Here is a 6,742-nt window from a genome sequence, read left to right as displayed (position 1 = left end):
TATCTATCACTGCGAATGTCTTTATCCTCTTTGTGCAGCAGTAATATCGGCTCATTATGAAAGCAAAATAGATCTGGCATGAATAAAAGCGGAATGAAGTGCTCACTTTGATTTTGACAGCATGATCAGTGGAAGCAGTAATCTGTGAGAATCAAAAGGGCTAAATTATTCCATAACCGTAATTTGAGCGAACAGCTCAGAGCATCCACATCTGCTTTCATATATTGTGACGTGCGCTGATCAAACATCCTTCCCAATTTACTCTCTCTGTGCTTGACTAATCTTCAACAGCTCTCACAATGTCTAATCATGCCATCAAAAAGGAGAAGAAGTTCAATTGTGGCTCAAATGAAAGAAGATTGGAAAACTATCTTCAATTGAAATTACATTTGTAAATGAACCATCTTTTTTGTTAGTTCCCCCCCTCCCCGCCCCGCTCTGACTGTTATGGCAAATCTGCCTAGAAAAGTAGCTGGGCTGAAAAAGGAGTTATGTGTCACTGGACTGTGTTTACGCTATGAAATTCATGGGCCCTTGGAACTGTGTTTTCAAGCACAATCTGCCAAAGATATAATCAGATTATAATCATATTCCACAGGAATTAACACAATGGAAAAATGGGCAAATGAGAACAAGATGCAATTTAATAAAGATAAGTGTAAAGTTCTGCATCTGGGTCAGAAAAATGAAAAGCATGCCTACTGGATGGGGGATACGCTTCTGTGTGTGAACGAGACCTTGGGGATACTTGTGGATTGTAAACATGAGCTGGCAGTGTGATGCAGCGGTAAAAAAGGCAAATGCCATTTTGGGCTGTATCAACAGGGGCATCACATCAAAATCACAAGATGTCATAGTCCCATTGTATACGGCACTGGTCAGACCACACCTGGAGTACTGTGTGCAGTTCTGGAGGCCTCACTTCAAGAAGGACGTAGATAAAATTGAAAGGGTACAGAGGAGAGAAAGGGTACAGAAGATGATCTGGGGCCAAGGGACCAAGGCCTATAAAGATAGGTTGAGGGACTTGGGAATGTTCAGCCTGGAGAAAAGGAGGTTGAGAGGGGACATGATAGCCCTCTTTAAGTATTTGAAAGGTTGTCACTTGGAGGAGAGCAGGATGCTGTTTCTGTTGGCTGCAGAGGACAGGACATGCGGTAATGGGTTTAAACTACAAGTACAACGATATAGGTTAGATATCAGGAAAAAACTTTTCACAGTCAGAGTAGTTCAGCAGTGGAATAGGCTGCCTAAGGAGGTGGTGAGTTCCCCCTCACTGGCAGTCTTCAAGCACGCTGAACACGCTGGAACAGTGGGCAAATGAGAACAAGATGCAATTCAAAAGAACAAATGTAGAGTTCTACTTTTGGGTCACAAAAAGGAGAAGCATGTTTATTGGATGGGAGACACACAGGGTGCGTGAACAAGCTCAGAGGCTCTCTTGCATCAGCCTGACCCAAGGCTCCATCTTTCACTCTGTTATGCCACAGAGCCATGCAACATCTGCAGTTTGCTCATTACTTTCACCTATGTCAGTCTTTCTCATCTTTTTTACCACTGAGAAACCCTGAAATACTCTTCAGGCTTTGAGAAACCCCAGAAGTGGTGCAATCATGCAGAATATGGTTGGGAAACAAAGCTCTGTACATGCCCACCTGTGGGCCCTCCCCACCCCTCTAGGCCCATCATTGGCAGGAGGAGGACACAGGGATGGTGAACAGGAGACAGCTAAAGAAGTGAGAGAAGACAAGGAGAGAATGGAGAAGCCGCCACCCGAGAGGGAGAGGGAGAGGGAGAGGGAGAGGGAGAGGGAGAGGGAGAGGGAGAGGGAGAGGGAGAGGGAGAGGGAGAGGGAGAGGGAGCGCACCTTACTGAGAGAAGAGAGGTGAGGAAAGAGCCCAGACTGATGCCAAGCCTGTCAGAATCCCCAGGTTTCTGCCATGATTTTATTCTGCTTTATTCTGCTTTATTCTGTTGCTTGCTATAGAATCATAGAATCTTAGAATCATAGAGTTTGGAAGGGGCCATAAAGGCCATCTAGTCCAACCCCCTGCTCAATGCAGGATCAGCCCTAAGCATCCTAAAGCATCCAAGAAAAGTGTGTATCCAACCTTTGTTTGAAGACTGCCAGTGAGGGGGAGCTCACCACCTCCTTAGGCAGCCTGGCCCCAGATCATCCTCGTCGCTCTCCTCTGTACCCTTTCAATTTTATCTACGTCCTTCTTGAAGTGAGGCCTCCAGAACTGCACACAGTACTCCAGGTACAGTGTTTATCTAGCCTGGCCTTTTGTTGTCATGTAACACAGATGCACTTGCTTGACACTCCAAGGTCGATTTCCTGCCACTATGTCTTATGCCTCCTTAGCCTCCTTTCACATTCCTCCCCCCTTTCCTTAGTGTTCTGTAGTTCTCAGACCTTCCTGTTCCTTGACAGCCAAATGATTATCTCTATATTTTGACTTCTATGAACTGTGCCTGGTTCGAGTTCCCATGGGAGGGGGAAGAGCCTCTATATTGTCTGCCCTATGCTTTGTAACTCAGTCCTGACTATGCCTTCAATGTAGATGCTTTCTTTTTCTTAAAGAAACTTTCATGTGTTTACTTATTTAGAAATTGAGGTTTCTCATAAAGCCTCAAGAGGCAGAGCTTGTCACAAAGAAACCTGCTGGCACTTAAGCAGCAAATCCCCAGATGACTTGGCATGGTTGGTGGGCTCCCACGTGGTCTTGTTGAGTTCTGTGCATTGAAGACTGTCAACAGACATCCCAAGGTGGCATAGTGAACAATCAAGGAACTATAGTATCTGATTAAGTCTAATAGACATCTTACTTATGGGGCGAAGGCAATTCTGGAGGGTTGTCCAGCAGGGACCATATCTGCCCTTTTCTGATTAGGAATCTGAAGTATTTTAGCTCCTGGAAGCCGATGTGGCTCTTCTAGGCCCTTAGAACACCACTGGCAAACAATGCAGCTGCTTCAGCACTTGCTGAATATAAGTCCTCCAAGATGTTCCTAGAAGGCACATTTTATACCAGCTACTAGAGGCAAAGCCCGTTGTATCCTGGAATACAACGGGCGCTAGAGCTTGGCAGTGGGAAGAGAAAGGGGAGGAGTTGTACAGTCTGTAAGGGCATGGGGTTGAATGTGTGTTGTGTGGGAGGTTGTGGTGGCGTGGTGACAAATGAGGGCATGGTTGTGGAGATATGGGTGTCAATAACCTGTGGTGTGGAATGTTTGTTGAGTATGGGAGAAGACTGACCTTTGGGAATTGTGGCACAGTGGTTACAGATGAGCTTTCCAGAGCCATGTCTTCAGATACGTGAAGGGGAAATCAGACTGTAGACTCTTCTTCGGGGGAAATTACATGGCAACCAATTCCTCCCAGTTCTGCATTCAGCATCTTGTCCCCCTGCCCTAATACACTTGGGGTAGTCACAGTACACAGGTGTCTACCCTGCTTCTTTTGTCTCCATTTTTTTTACTGTTGATAAAATGTTATGTGGACAAATGCTTCTTTCATGGCTGCTCCTTAGAAGAAGAAAAGTTGGATTTTTGTACCCTGCTGTTTACTATCCAAAGGAGTCTCAAACAAATACCTTTTCCCTTCATCCCCCCACAATAGACAACCTGTGAGGGATGTGGGGCTGTGAGAGGTCTGAGAATGGGCCTGGGAATGGGCCTCAGTGATCCAGCAGGCTTCAGGTGTCTCAAAGTTTCCAATCACCTTCCCTTCCTCTCCCCATAACAGACTCTCCATGAGGGTGGTGGGGTAGAGAGCCTCACTTGGAAGATGGCAACCCAAAGATGAGGTCCTTCTGTGCACAGCAGTCTTGACCTTAGTCAGGTTTATGCACACCTAGGTAGTGTGGAATTCCAGAAGATGAATCTACACAAATCTGGCAACCTTACCTCCTCTCTGCAATGTTTTCTTGACCTAAAATATGTCAGGGAGTGCTAGGTAGCTGTGGGGGCATTACACACTTTTGAGGCCCCACTTTCAGACTTCAAGGAATATATTCAGACCAGGGATAGCCACCTCCAGGTGGGGGCTGGAATTGCTGCTCATCTCCAGACCAGCTCTGCAGGCAAAAATGGCTACTTTGGAGGGGTGACTCTGTAGCCTCCAGGTGGGGTCCGAGAATCCCCTGGAAGTAAAGCTCATCTCTAGGCAGTTAGGCTGAAGGGAAAGCTTTCCCCCCTCTCATGCACCCCTTCAAAATGAATACACATGGCCCCAGGATCCACTTGGTTGCTTGGCTGGTGATGTCTGCCCTTCTGAAGCCTATGACCTACTGCTGGCAACTGCAGTCCCTGTTGTTGTCTGCAAGGCCAAGTCATTGCCTAATAAAGGTGGATCACCAGGTTTCCCCCCAAAGTCTCACTGTCTACTTTCCTGTAAAGCTAACTGCACTTGAAATTCTGGGCCACTTATGTCTTTGAGTTCATAGGAGTTTTTATTTACCAGGCCAAGCTTGAAAAAAGTCACTTTAGTACCCATGTCTCTCCAGCCATTTACTTGTTCACTATTTACAGTTTCAGGCTGTAAATATTCTTTATTTAGATGTTCCTGAACTTTCCAGACTTGCAGGATTGATATTGGTCTGTCTGTCTCTCTGCACCCCAAAATACAAACAGTTGCTGGTAAGGGCTGGCCAAAGCCCATAGCCCACAACCACTCCACCCCAACCACAGTCTGTGAGCCTCTACCATCCTCTCTAGATCGCTGCTCATTATAATGATCAGCTCTGCAGGCAAAAATGGCTACTTTGGAGGCCAGACTCTGAGGCATTGTACAATTTTAAGGCCCTCCTCCAAACCTCCAGGAATATCTCCAACCCAGGGGTAGCAAACCTCCAGGTGGGGCCGGGAGAGCTCCTGGAATTACAGCTCATCTGCAGCATATAAAGATCAGCTGCCCAGGCAGAAAGGGCTCCTATGGAGAATGGACACTGTTGAGGAGAAGAAGTGTCTCCCACGCAGGTTGTTGTGTTGAATCAATTGAGGCCTACTGCACAGGATTGTTGTAAAAATGAAACTGGAGGCAAAAGAACATCTGCAACAGCTTCCAGTTTCATCTGCACAACAACCCTGTGTGATAGGTCTCAAATCTGCAGAGAGTTGCTTGGCTGTTTGGCCTCCCTGTCAGCCAACTGTTTGGCAGAAGGGGAAAGCTCCCCCCTTAAAAGGAATGCCCAAACCCATGACTTCAGACTCCCCTGCATTGCTCTTGAAAACACCTCCCTCCCCTCAGTCAGGGGCTGTCAGAGGTTCCTTCCCAGCAGGCCTGAAGGGAGGGGGGAGGGCACTCTCCAGCCTCCTGCCAGCCCTGTCAGGGTTCTGAGGCAATTTACAGTTGGACATGACAGTTAGAACAGCCTTGGGGCACAAAGGGCTGGCGCAGCCTGTGTTCTCATCCCCCTTGGCAGCCCTACTGACCTCCTCTCCCTGTGGTGGTCAGGAGCAGACTGGCAGCGATGTCTCCAGATTGCCCTTTGCTGGCCTGGGTGGGCGGGTCGGGAGGTGCTTTGTGCCCCGTGACTGGATGGAATTCTGGTCTGTCCTGGTGAAGGCCCAATCGGATTGGTCCCTTAGCCCCTGGCTGCGTGCGCTTCCTGATTGGCCCCTTGGCCCAAGACTGACAAGCAGAGGGGCCCATCGGAAGGTGCAAAGCGCCTATCCGCTTGTCAGTCCAGGGCCAAGGGGCCAATTGTTGCCCCCCCCCATCCCAAGGCTACTAGCAATATTTTCAAATTTATACAGAATAAAGAAAATAAAAGTAAAAAGTCTCTTCTTTCTATGATAGTGGATCCAACCACTATCGGCTCACTTCGGCAGCACATATACTAAAATTGGACTGATACAGAGAAGATTAGCATGGTCCCAGCGCAAGGTTCCCACGCGAATTCGTGAAGTGGTTGGATCCTACAATAAAGCATCATAGGAAGAAAAGATTTTTTACTTGGTCTTGGTCATGGACACCAGGTCTACCTCCTGCTCCGTGAAGGGGATGGAGCCTGTCATGAGATCCTTCTGACCAGGACCCTGCCAGGCCTTGACACCCATGGGGCTTCTCTTGACCAGTCCCCTCCCACCCCAATATCTCCCTTGGCTCAGGATGACTGGTCCCTCCCCTCATCTCTCCGACTGTCACATCTCCCTGAAAAGACAACTAGCCACAAATACAGACTAACTAGCCTAACTATTAGCTCTAACTAGCTTCCACCCTCCCACCCTTCTGCCCCACCCTACACCTAAGCCCTACACACAACCCAATGAGCTGTCTAATGTTTGGGGATCACTTCCCCAAGGAAGGTTCTCCTGGGACGTCCCCACCAGCAACCTAAGCTACAGAACTCATCCCACGGTCCTTTTCATCTAGATGGTCAACTAGGCTGGGCTAAACTGCTCTGAACTGCTCTCTTTGGTCAAGATATTTTCTGACAGCAGATGGCACCACTAGTCATAGAATCATATAATCATAGAGTTGGAAGGGGCCACACAGGCCATCTAGTCCAATCCCCTGCTCAGCGCAGAATCAGCCCAAAGCATCCTAAAGCATCCAAGAAAAGTGTGCATCCAACCTTTGCTTGAAGACTGCCAGTGAGGGGGAGTTCACCACCTCCTTAGGCAGCCTATTCTACTGCTGAACTACTCTGACTGTGAAAACATTTTTCTTAATATCTAGCCTATATCATTGTACTTGTAGTTTAAACCCATTACTGCGTGTCCTCTCCTCTGCAGC

The 6,742-nt window shown here is 47.8% G+C and overlaps 1 non-coding gene across 1 annotated transcript; it reads left to right on the top strand.

The window, feature by feature from the left end:
• The first annotated feature begins 5,821 nt into the window (after positions 1 to 5,821).
• On the top strand, positions 5,822 to 5,926 carry LOC143840852 (U6 spliceosomal RNA). The gene has a single exon (XR_013232446.1). It is a non-coding gene; the product is annotated as a U6 spliceosomal RNA (small nuclear RNA).
• Positions 5,927 to 6,742: the final 816 nt, after the last annotated feature.

This window comes from Paroedura picta, chromosome 6, assembly GCF_049243985.1.
Source record: "Paroedura picta isolate Pp20150507F chromosome 6, Ppicta_v3.0, whole genome shotgun sequence".
Taxonomy (NCBI): Eukaryota; Metazoa; Chordata; class Lepidosauria; order Squamata; family Gekkonidae; genus Paroedura; species Paroedura picta.
Note: the sequence above shows the minus strand (reverse complement) of the source record. Positions and strands in the feature narration are given on the sequence as shown.